The sequence below is a fragment of the Lupinus angustifolius genome, chromosome LG03 (assembly GCF_001865875.1).
Source record: "Lupinus angustifolius cultivar Tanjil chromosome LG03, LupAngTanjil_v1.0, whole genome shotgun sequence".
Lineage (NCBI taxonomy): Eukaryota > Viridiplantae > Streptophyta > Magnoliopsida > Fabales > Fabaceae > Lupinus > Lupinus angustifolius.
In genome coordinates this window covers 13,956,378-13,970,392 of record NC_032011.1, presented here as the reverse complement: position 1 = coordinate 13,970,392, position 14,015 = coordinate 13,956,378, and positions in this window count along the sequence as shown.

The following is a 14,015-nucleotide window of genomic DNA, read 5'->3' as shown; positions in this document are numbered from 1 at the left end:
TCGACACCCTGCAAAGCCCATATTATGAACGTCTCATGGGTAACGTGACAACCAACTTTAATGCTCTCATTAAAGTAGGAGAAAAGTTGGAAGGAGGAATCAAAAGTGGGAAAATTTCTGAAGAAGGTTCAGTCTCCGGAAAGAAGCCTACTTTCATGAAGAAGAAAGATGCAGAGACCCATTTCATTGCTGCATAATAAAAAAGATTCCTTTCCCGAAACAACAACCAAAACAATTATCATGCGCCCTCTCGGTTTGCACAAAACCACATACAAAACTAAAATCCAACACAAAATCAAAGACCACCCCATAACCCCACCAAACCAAAATAACAACACATATCAGCCTAGACAAGGTGACACACAATATCCCGGAAACAACAACTATTATCAATAAGAAAGGAGGATGTCAGTGTTTGACCGGATCCCAATGAAATACACTGATTTGTTTGCCTATCTCCAAAGACAAGGTTTGATCACACCGATCCCCAAAAAAATACCTGAAAACCATGGACCATGGTATAATGAAAACATCAATTGCACCTATCATTCTGGGGCAGCATGACATCTGGTGGAAGACTGCAGGGCTTTCAAATTTAAGGTTCAAGATCTCATCAATGCCAAGCGAATTGATTTTAGGGAAACTAGACCCAACGTAAATGGAAATCCTCTACTTAACCATGGAAATCAAGAGGTAAACTCTATACAAACAAAGAGTGGGGCTGCAGTCATCGACAAGGTTGAAGACATAAAGATGCCCATGGGGTTCATCTTCCGAGAAATGTGCAGACAAGGTTTGGTAGATGTTATTACCCATGAGACAGATGATAGTGACACGAAAATTTGTGAAATGCATGGACGTGTAAGTCACAATTTAGAATAGTGTAAATAATTCAAGTCGCTTCTTCAGAAAATGATGGACTTGGAACTGATTGTCATAGGTGGAAGGTCCTCATGCTATGGGATCAATGTCATAGAGAAGAGTCAAAAGGAAATACTTGTATTCATATGCACGTATGAACCCGTCATAAATCCACGCGGGGGTGTTCAGACATATTTTTCTCATTGACAATGGGAACCATTCATCCGGTAGATGGAGCCCATGATAACAGGAGTGGGGACCCCATTCCCTTATGAATCGAAGAAGGCAGTGCCTTGGGTTTACAAAGAAGAGATAGTGATGAGTCTTTCTGTGGTTACCAACATTGCCGGAAATAGTAGGGTTACGAGGACTGGGCGTATTTATGTTCCACCAGATATAGAGAGGGATCCATCTAGGGCGCTAAAGGTAAAGAAAAAGTTCCAAAGCACGTAGAAGAGGATGTCGAAGTGGCATTACCTGAAGGCATATCGAACGAAGAGGCATGTGAGTTCGTGAAGTTCATCAAGCAAAATGAGTACAAAATAGTGGATCAACTTAATAAGACTCCAACAAGGATATCTTTGTTATCTTTACTAACGGGCTTTGAGGTTAACACAAATGTGCTACTAAAAGTATTGAATCAAGCTCACGCCAGCCACGACATTAGAACTTATAAATTAGGTGGCATAATCAACATTATTGTGGCAGACAATTATATATCTTTTTGTGACCAAGAGATACCTTCTGAAGGCACCAGACATGTTCGTCCATTGCACATCTCGGTAATGTGTAATGATTGTGTGATTGGAAAAGTCCTCCTAGATCATGGGTCGTTGCTGAATATTATGACAAATAGAACTTTCTTCAGATTGTCGGTGGATACCTCGTACTTGAGGGCTAGCTCAATGATTGTCAAAGGTTTTGATGGATCTCGTAGGGACGTGATGGAGGAGATAGAGTTGCCCATCAAGATAGGGCCGTTTATATTCAACATATTGGTCCACGTGATGGACATCAATCCAACGTATAGCTGCTTGTTGGGGCGTCATTGGATTCATTCCTCAGGAGCAATACCGTCTACCTTGCATCAAAAGGTGAAATTCATAGTGAACGGAAGGCTGATTACGGTTTCAGGAGAAGATGATGTGATAGTGTCTCAGCTGTTTGACGCTTGCTACATAGAAGTGACTGAGGAGGCATTGGAAACATCATTCCAGGGCCTCGAGATTGCAAACACCATATTTGTGATGGAAGGTGCGCCATTGCTAAACCCATATCCATCAGATGTTTCTCTCATGATGGCAAAAGTGATGATCCGCGGAAGATATCAATCCGGGAAATGATTGGGAAAGTATGGACAAGGCTGCAGGGAAATCATAATGCCCAAGGCTAATAAAGGTAAATGTGGTTTAGGGTATAGACCGACACGGGAAGATAAGTTCCAAACCACAAAAGCAAGGAAATGTGAGCGTCTGACTCGGCTAGGGCAATTTGGACATGAGAATGTGGCAAGGCTTCTTATACCACATATCAGCCAATGCTTTATCAGCGGTTGCACCCGTCCTCAGGAATGGTGGCCACCATGGATGAAGAAAGAATGAAGGAAGAGTATGGGTTCGTGTACAAGTTTCACCCAGGCACATGCTTGAAGAAATGGTGCAAGGAGTCACATGCATCAGTTACTTTAGGACCAAAGTAATAATTTAATGTAGTTTTTTTAGCCATGCCCAAGGCTATTAGACATTTTCGTTTTATGTTTTTCAATAATAATGGCTCATTTGTTTAAGTATTTCCAATCAAATCAATAAAGATCAATCTTTTCGACCATATCCATGTGTCTGTTTTGCAGTTTTTATCTATTGCATGTTGAAAGATCAGAGCAAAATAAAACAAATAAAAAATAAATAAAATAAAAAAACCAAATCCATGGGGAGCTGACTTAGTCATCCCCACGTTGTAGATCCGATAGAGACTCTAAAACTGAGGGCCATGTTATTGAGCCCTCGTCAAGTCCTGATCAACCTGTCCACCGTGTGGAGGATGACAGTGATGATGATGAATGGGAGGCCTCCCCCGAGCTGCTCAGATTGGTAGAGCAAGAAACTAGACAAATTCAACCACACCAAGAGCCCGTCGAGCTTGTCAACCTAGGATCTGAGGAAGATAAGAAAAAGGTGAAAGTGGGCACCACAATGGATGGTAAGGAACGAGAACGACTAGTTCAACTCCTACACAAATTCAAGGACGTCTTTGCTTGGTTGTACAAAGAGATGCCAAAACTAGATCAAAGTATATTGGATCGCAAACTACCGCTAATGCACAACTTTAGGCCAGTGAAGCAGAAATTGCGAAGAATCAAGCCAGATATCTCCCTAAGGGTCAAAGAGGAAGTAGAAAAATGGTTTACCGCCACGTTCGTTAAAGTTGCTGAATATCTAGATTGGGTAGCAAACGTGGTAGCTATGCCAAAGAAGGGAGGGAAGTTGAGAATATGTTTTGACTACAGGGACCTCAACAAAGCCAGCCCGAAGGATGATTTTCCGGTGCCACATATAGATGTTTTGGTTGATAGCACTACTGATCGTGCTCTTTTCTCATTCATGGATGGGTATTTGGGGTATCATCAGATCAAAATGGCGCCAGAGGATGTACATAAGACCATGTTTATTACCCCATATGGCACCTTTTGCTACCAAGTTATATCATTTGGATTAAAGAGTGTTATGGCCACATATCAAAGAGCCATGATAACTCTTTTCCATGACATGATGCACAAGGAAATAAAGATCTATGCGGATGATATTATCTATAAGTCCAAGACAAAAGGAGAGCATGTAGACAACTTGAGGCGCTTGTTTGAGAGATTGTGAAAGTACCACCTTAAGTTGAACCCAACGAAGTGCAACTTTAGAGCGAAATCAGGCCGAGTCTTGGGTTTCATAGTCATCTAGAAGGGTATCGAGGTAGATCCAGAAAAGGTAAAAGCCATAATTGAAATGCCTACACCTCGAACAGAGAATGAAGTGAGAGGATTCTTAGGGAGACTGAGTTACTCTTCCGGTTCATATCCCAACTGACGTCCACATGTGAACCTATATTCAAGCTCCTAAGGAAGAATCATGTTGTGAAGTGGAACGATGAGTGTCAGTCAACATTTGAAAAGATAAAGCAGTACTTGACAGAACCTCTGGTATTGATGCCTCAAGTTCTAGGGTGACCCTTGATTCTATATCTCACTGTACTCGATGAATCAATGAGTTGCGTCTTAAGGCAACATGATGAGGGTGGAAGAAAGGAGCAAACCGTATACTACATGAGCAAGAAATCCATAACTTGCGAGATAAAATACTCCTTGTTAGAACAAACATGTTGCGCTTTAGTTTGGGCCTCCCACCGACTAAGACAGTACATGTTGAGTCATACCAATTGGTTGGTATCAAAATTGGATCCTATCAAGTATATTTTCATGAATCCCATACTAACATGAAGAATTGCTAAATGGCAGGTGCTGTTATCTGAGTATGATATTGCCTATGTGACACAAAAAGCGATAAAGGGAAGTGTTATTGCTGACTACTTGGCCAACCAACCCTTAGATAAACTAGGACATTTGAGGTATGAATTTCTAGATGAGGATATCATGCCCTTATCCGATAAATCAAGAGAATAAGAAAAATGGACCATAGTCTTTGATGGGGCCTCCAATGCGTTTGGACATGGAGTGGGTGCTGTTTTGGTATCTCCAACCGAGAAGTTCCTTCCTTTTACTGCTAGACTATGTTTCGACTGTACTAACAATGTGGCAGAATACGAAACATGCATTTTGGGACTAAAGGCCGTTATTGACTCAAAAGCCAAGATCCTAGAAGTATTTTGGGATTCCACTATAGTAATCCATCAGATAAAAGGAGAATGAGAAACTCGTGACAATAAATTGGTTCCTTACAGAGACTACATCCTGAAGTTGGTTAACCAGTTCGACCAATTATATTTCTATCACATCCCTAGAGAAGATAATAGGTTGGTTGATGCATTGACCACCTTGTCCTCGCAATGCTTCAGAAAACGACAAAAGAACACTGCGAAGATTAGCCATAAACTTCTTTTTGAGTGGGGATGTCGTTTACAAAAGAAATTATGATATGGTATTTCTCCGATGTTTGGAAGCCAACGAAGCTCAAAAAATAGTGGAAGGGGGTACATGAGGGAACTTTTGGAACCCATGCGAATGGACATGCTATGGCCAAGAAGATCATGAGAGCGAGTTATTTCTAGTTGACAATGGAGACTGACTGTTGCAACCATGTGAAAAAATGCCATAAGTGCTAGATATATGCTGATAACATCAATGCACCTCTGAATCCCTTGAATGTATTAACGTCACCTTGACCATTTTCTATATGGGGAATGGATGTCATCGGACCCATAGAACTGAAAGCCTCTAATGGACATCGGTTCATAAAGAGGGATTTGGAATGTCGATATGGGTTACCGGACCAGATCATCATCGACAATGCGACCAACCTGAACAACAAGATGATGACCGAGATGTGTGAAAAATTCAAAATAAAATATCACACGTCCTCGCCATACAGACCCAAAATGAATGGAGTCATTGAAACAACCAATAAGAACATGAAGAAGACAGTCCAGAAGATGGTGGTGTCTTACAAGGACTGGCACAAAATGCTACCATTCACCCTACATTGTTATCGTACTTCAGTCTGCACTTCTACGTGGGCTACTCCATACTCCTTGGTTTATGGTATGGAGGTTATTCTTCCACTTGAAGTAGAAATCCCCTCCCTAAGAGTCTTAGCATAGGTCGGTCTGAATGAGTCGGAATGGGTTCAAGCTAGACATGATCAATTGAATATGATAGATGGTCGAAGGCTAACTGCCATTTGTTAGGGACAGTTATATCAGAAGAGAATGATGAAGGCTTATGCGAAGAAGGTTCAGCCATGCTAGTTCAGGGAAGGAGATTTGGTGCTAAAGAAGATCTTACTAATCCATAAGGACAACCGAGGGAAGTGAACTCCAAATTATGAGGAGTTCTATGTAGTCAAGAAAGCTTTTTCTGGTGGAGCCCTAATCTTAACAGACATCGATGAGGAAGATCTGCATCTCACCATAAATTCAGATTCAGTGAAGAAGTATTATGCCTAGGGGGTACTTCCAAAAAAGAAAATAAAAAAACATTCATGTTGGTTGCAGTATTTACCGTTTTGCGCGAGGGAGAATGATGTAAAATAAAACCCATATGGTGTATACCTCAGACAGGTCATCTTGATGACACAAGGTGTTCTTGATATTCTAATACACTTAGAAGATATCCCTAGTCACCCCTTTGAGCCAAGATGACAAGAAAAAAGTTCATTCTAGAAAGAAACACCTTTAAAAATACTATGAACCTAGGGAAAGGGTAGTTTTCCAATAAACCTTCATAGAGTCCAAAAGAAAGGATGATACTATTTCAATCAATTAAATCTCAAAATCAATTAAATTAATTAAATAAATAACAAAAATTAACCAAATAAAATTTTTTTTCAATAATGAACAAAACTTGCAAAATAGATATTTTTGACTAAAAAATATATTTTCTTTAATTAAAATGCACTCAACCAACAAAACTTTTTCTACCTAAAGAACTACGTAAGCCTTGATTCCCTTAATAAGGATAAGTAGGACCAACGTCCATCTTGTCACGCACAATAATAAAAATAAATAATTTTTTTCTTTTTAATAGTTGATTAATTAACCAGATAAATTAATAATAAAATAATAATAATAATAATAATAAAATCATATATTTTAATGAAGGGTACCGCTTAAGGCGGGCGAGTAGGGTGCTAATACCTTACCTAACTTGTAACCGACTCCCGAACCTGAATATAAAAAATCCAAAAGCCCAAGGTAATTGGACTTAAAATATTTTGCTACATTTTTAACTATAAAATATAGTGGCGACTCTAAATAAGTCGTGCAGCTAAAATCGGGGCGCGACAGTAACCAACACACCAAATAAAAAATTCAGTTTTCTCCTATCCCCATCAGAGTGAAAACGCAAGTCCCAAGAGAAATCAGAGATTTGGTTGAGGAAGACCATCATACCAAAATCCATCTCAGAAAACGCAGATCATAGGAGTACATCCAGGAACATGGATTCATGTATGACACTGCACCCTTTGTTTCATATATGTGTGTGAGAATCATGAGATTCAAGATCCTACGATTGGTATTTCACCAATCATAAGGAATTCCCAACAACTGATATGAGAGCATATGTTCTGAATTTTATGATTATTCATAAAGAGTGTTTTTCCAAATTTTGTATGAACCCTAAATTTAATTTGAGAACTTTTTGTTTGCTTTCGTTGTAATGTCATGAAAAATGGGAATATCTAAATTGATGTAATTGGGTATTATGTTTTGATCTGCATATATATGTTACTCATATTATCAAGGTCTGATCAAATATATATATATATATTAGTTATGCTTTATATGTTTTAAAATATGTATGAGCATAATTGATTTAAAATTATATTGTGGGATTAAATTTAGTAATTATAAAAGATATCAAATCTGAAGGTTTTAATTCCAAGATTGTATTTTTTTGTAATTGACTCATATTGTGTTTTTCTTCTGTCTGATAATTATTTTGAATTAATTAATATAATATGTTGCCAAAGTAACCTCTATTATGGAAATTAATTGAAATTACACAGATGAGTATGAAATTATTTATGCGAATTGTGTTCGACCCAAAGGAAGACACAATTTGGCTAAATGATAACATACATGTGATGATAAATATGTAACAATTATATAGTTTCTTTTTCATGTGAATAATAGTCGGTCCAAAGAAAGACTATTGTTTGACAGAACTAATTGTAAATATTTGATCATTACATTAAGAGTACCACTTACAAATTAATTTCTCTGTCTAAAGACTAGAAATTGATGTTGTGCTAGGTATCTTGTGATGGATCTATTATGTGAACATGTCTTGTTTTTATATATATTACATGACTTGTTTGATTAGATTTGAACATGTTATTAATTCTTTCTTCTGTAGATTCAGTGTCTTTTACAAATGCTGCAAAATTTTCTACTCAAACCAGTAACATCCCATTGCTGAATGGGACAAACTTGAAGATCTAAAAGGAAGCCGTAGAAATTATTCTCGGCTGTATGGATTTGGATATAACACTTTGTGTGGAGAAACCCATTTCCACTGTGGAAAACCTCGATGAGGCTAAAATTAAGAAATGGGAACGCTATAACCGAATGTGTCTGATGATCATGAAACACTCTATTCTAGATGCGTTTCAGGGCTCTATATCTCAGGGTGAAAGTGCAAGGAAGTTCCTTGAAGAAATATAACAATTCTTTGCCAAGAATGAAAAGGCGGAGGCAAGTACCCTTTTGGCTAAACTCATCTCCATGAAGCATAAAGACAAATGAAACATAAGGGAGTATATTATGGAGATGTCTAATCTCGCATCAAAACTCATGTCACTTAAGTTAGAGCTTGGTGATGACCTGCTCGTGCACTTGGTTTTGATATCTCTTCCTGCATACTTTGGGCAATTCAAAGTGAGTTATAACACTCAAAAGGACAAATGGTCCCTTAATGAGCTTATAACTCAATGTGTGCAAGAGGAAGAGAGGTTGTAAAGAGATAAGACTGAAAGTGCTCACTTGGTTATGACCCCTCAAAATAAGAAAAGTAAGAGCAATAAGGGTGTTGCAAAAGGGTCTTCTCAGCAAAATAAATTGAAGAGTAATGAGGAATTTACTTGTTACTTCTATAAGAAGCAATGACACATGAAGAAAGAGTGTCCTAAATGTGCCTCATGGCGTGTAAAGAAGGATAAATTTCTCACTTTTGTTTGTTCTGAAATTAATTTGGCTTTTTTACTCAATGATACTTGGTGTGTAGATTCTCGTGCTACTACTCACATTAGTATCACTATGCAGGGTTGCCTTGGAGCCGACATCCAAGTGATGATGAAAGATTCATCTTTGTAAGCAACAAAAAAATGGTTGCAGTTGAGGCTATTGGAACATTTAGATTATGTTTAAGAAACAACATTTGTTGTACCGTCTTTTAGGCGGAATTTAATTAGTATTTCCAGCTTAGACAAATTTGGTTTTTCTTGTTCTTTTGGAAATAATAAAGTTAGTCTCTATCAAAATTCAAATCTTGTTGGTTATGGTTCTTTAATTGATAATTTATATATGCTTCATGTTTCTAGTCCCACTAATGAAATTCTGCAAAAAAATTTACGTGGTACAAAACAAAAATTAAAAGAGAATTCTGTCACCTTATGACACAAGCGTTTAGGTCATATATCTAAAAAAAGAATTCAAAGACTTGTGTCGGATGAAATTAAAAGACTTGTGTCGGATGAAATTCTTGACCCTTTAGATTTATCAGACTTTGAAGTCTGTGTTGAGTGCATAAAGGGAAAATAGATAAACAAAAGGAAATTAGGTGTCGAAAGAGCTAAAGATGTCTTAGAGCTAATACATATGGATATATGTGGTCCTTTCCTTATAGCTTCTGGGAATGGATAACATTATTTTATTACGTTCATAGACAATTTCTCTAGGTACGACTACCTAGATTTTATACATGAGAAGTCCCAATCCTTGGACGTTTTCAAGTCTTTCAAGGCTGAAGTTGAACTTCAACTTGGAAAGAAAATTAAGGCTGTCAAATCTGACTGTGGTGCTGAATAATATGGCAGATATGATGGATCAAGAGAACAACGTCTAGGGCTATTTGCACTTTTCCTCAAAGAGTGTGGAATTGTTCCGCACTACACTATGTCAGGCAAACCTAGCATGAATGGTGTTGCTGAGCGACAAAATCGAACTCTTCAGGATATGGTGAGAAATATGATTAGTCGTTCTTCCTTACTAGAGTCTCTTTGAGGAAAGCTTTAAAGACCGCAGTTTACATCCTTAATAGGATGTCAAGTAAAGCAGGTAACAAAACCCCATATGAGCATTGGACTAATAAAAGGCCAAGCTTAAAACACTTGCACATTTTGGGTTGTCCAGCTAAGGCGCAGCCTTATAGACCGCATGAAAGAAAACTAGACACAAGAACAGTTAATTGTTATTTTGTTGGCTATGCTAAACGCTCTCGGGGCTATAAATTTTATGACCCCACTTCAAGACACTTTTTTGAGACGGGAGATGCAAGATTTCTTGGGAAGTTGATTTTGGAAAGGAAGAGAACATAAGGAATGTTGTCTTTGAGGAAGAACATGTCACTGATAGTGAACAAGTTCTTGTGTCCATTACCATTCAAGGAATAAATAATAGAAGATAATGTTCTGAATATTGTCTCGGACAATATTCCAGAACAAGACAACAATGAGGTTTTCCCTCAATTACCTATAGAACAAATTCAACAACCTCAAGAAGTAGAAGTGTCATTAAGGAGATCCACTAGAGAGAGGAGAAGTACAATTCCTGATGATTATATTGTATTTCTTCAAGAACATGAGGATGACATTGGGTTAAAAGAACATGATCCATTAAACTTCTGTCAAGCCATGAAAAGTTATAACTCTAAAAAGTGGATCGATGAGATGAAGTCTATGCATGATAATGACGTCTTAGATCTTGTCGAATTACCTGAAGGTGCGAAACCTATTGGTTGCAAATGGATATTTAAAACCAAGAGGGATTCAAAGGTTAATATTGACATATATAAAGCTCGTCTAGTTGTTAAAGGTTTCACTCAAAATGTAGGCATTGATTATAAAGAAACCTTCTCTCCAATACCTTCGAAGGATTCTTTTAGAATAATATTGACACTAGTAGCTCATTTTGATTTACAGCTACATCAGATGGTTGTTAAGACCACTGCGTTTCTTAATGGTGACATTAAGGAAACGATCCATATGGTGCAACCAGAAAACTTTGTGTCAGATGGCTCAAAGTCTATGGTATGCAAATTAAAGAAATCCATCTATGGGCTTAAACAAGCTTCTCGTCAATGGAATCACAAATTTCATCAAGTTATTACCTCGTATGGTTTTGAGGCAAATAAAGTTGAAGATTGTGTATACCATAAGTTCAGTAGGAGTAAATTTATCTTCCTGGTATTATATGTCGATAACATACTGCTTGCTAGCAATGATATGAGACTATTACATGAGACCAAGAGATTTCTAACGAAGAATTTCGAAATGAAAGATCTTGGGGAAGCTTATTTTGTACTAGGTATTCAGATACTGAGAGATCGCTCTCAAGGTATCCTAAGGTTATCACAAGAAAGCTATATAGATAAAGTCCTGGATAGATTTGACATGAAAGACAGTGCCCCAAAAATGACCTTGAAAGATTAGAGATACAAAAGATTCATTATGCATATGCAGTAGGAAGTCTAATGTATGCACAAGTTTCCACACGTCCCAACATAGCATTTGTCGTGGGAGTTTTGGGAAGATATTTGAGTAATCCTGGAATGCATCATTGGAAGGCGGTCAAACATGTTGTGCGTTACTTGAAGAGAACAAAAGAGTACATGCTCACTTATCGGAGGTATGAGAATTTAGAGATCATTGAGTACTATGACTCTAATTTTGCTGGATGTCTAGACAGTAGACACTCCACCTCTAGATATGTGTTTGTATTGGTTGAAGATGCTATCTCTTGGAAGTCTGTGAAACAGACACTTATAACTCCTTCAATCATGGCTACAGAGTTCATGGCTTATTTTGAAACATAAGACCATGGCATATGGTTGCAGAATTTTGTCATTGGCTTACGTGTGGTCAATGGTATTGAAGATCATTGAGAATTTATTGTAACAACAAGTCTACGGTTCTTTACTCCAACAATAATAGGAGTTCAACAAAGTCAAAATTCATTGACATAAAGTTCCTGATTGTTAAAGAAAGTGTTCAAAATGGAAAATTTTATATAGAACATATAGGGACAAATTTTATGTTAGCTAATCCACTAACTAAGGGTTTGGTACCTAAAGTCTTTCATGAGCATGTTTCTCATATGGATATTGTTCCTTAGGGTACCTTAGTTCAGTGAGAGTCTATATGTTTTATGATTTACTTTGGATGTTGTGTACAATTTTTTATGCATAATAAAGTTGATGGTTTATTGTTCCATTTTAAAAAATTGTGCATTGTAACTATTGTGTTGCAATTGGATTGATCTAACTAAAGAATAAAAAATGACCAGTTGGAAATAGACATGTTTGAGATCACATTGCATGAAATTTCCATGTCACTCATCCATATTTGATCTATGTCATTGAGTATATTAATATGGTGATCATCGTGGTCAAGTCACACTTGCATGTGATGAAAGTCGCAGTGGTTCCATAGTTGATATATAAGATGGACCAAATTGTATTAAGGAGAAGTCTAAATGTAAATAGCATACGGATGCGCGCCTAAAGAACCTGTGATATAAGTGTATCAGGAAGATATGAAGCCAAAGTGGAAGATTGTTAGAAATTTATAATTTCTAATTAAGGTGAGCATCATATATTTGATACAATGATATCAACTATTTATTTTGGGTTACATTATAAGTGATCTAATTAATGGCGCCCCATAGATTTCTAAAAGATGATAGTAGATATGGGCTTAATGGGTGGATACCCATCAGGTTAACCTACAGGGGATAATGGGAACCCTATAAGTTAACACATAAGGAAGGTTATGGTCACCAACACACCAAATCAAAAATTCAGTTTTCTCCTCTCCCTTTCAGAGTGAAAACGCAAGTCCCAAGAGGAATCAGAGATTTAGTTGAGGAAGACCATTATACCAAAACTCGAAACTCATCTCAGAAAACACAGATCACGGGAGTACATCCAAGAACATGGATTTAGTTATGACACTACACCCTTTGTTTCACATATGTGTATGAGAATCACAAGATTCAAAATCCTAGGATTGATATTTCATCAATCATAAAGAATTCCAACAAAAATTCTTATGATAGAATTTATACAATAAATCATTAAGATGCAAAGTATGAATAACATTTCTTTAACTTTTAGAATAAAAAATGTTCAATTATAATTATAAAGTAAGTTATTTTTCACAACTAGCAAGTGTAATCATCTTCAGGATTCAAATAAGCTTTTTCTTTATTTGATAATTTATTAACATAATCAAATTTTACGATAATGAAAATGATGGTGATAATGAGAGGATGCCACCGACAATGAAGATATAAAGCTTCCTCTTGCAAATTTAGAATTCGTTATTGAAGACGCCAATGAAGGAGGATTAATTAACGAGACAAATATGTCCATTTTGTGATAAGTGTTATTTAGTTCTATTTTGAAGTGATCCAAGTTTCAGGAATAACTTATTAGTTATATTACCTTATTAAAATGCTTATGTTTGTCAATTTTACAAGTATGGAAAGTCTGAAGGATAATAATAGAGGAAAGTCTGAAGGATAATAATAGAGGAAAGTCTGAAAGATTGAATTATTCTGTCTTTTTTTTACTACTTATGTTTTCTATTTGGGCTTTAGCCTTTAGGTTCTTATTGAAATATCATATAGTTATTATCGTGGTGTTTTGAGTTTGCTTTTAAACTTTAATGGATGGTTATTCTTGTGGACTTCAATGTATTGAACTTTATTTTAAAAATATTTTATAGCTAAATGGTGTAGGACTAATAATCAAATTATGAATTGTGTTTGTTATAAAGGATAACCAGTTGTAGCAATTTACTATTTTAGCACTTACATTTTTTTATGAATGTTATGCAACGATGACCCACTCAATGCAAATATACATAGTAATTTAGTGTAAATAAATTATAATCTAACTTTTATAAGCTCAATCTAATCTAGTTCAAACTCTATTGCAAGCTAACTGGAACCCACTAGAAAAACAGCGACTTTGAGGGGATAACGGTTAGGACGATTACTCTTCATCCTTCACATATACCCCATAAATTTTATCCCAAATAATTCTGCCAACAGTCACAGACGGGCACGAACAACAGCTATCCACTATCAACTCTATACACTACAAAATTTATCCATACCTACCCATATCTGCATGGTACCTGCTTGCGAATTCTGACAGATACTTGCGTGTAGAACGTGTACCCACAAATATATGTTAGATGCTTTAAAAT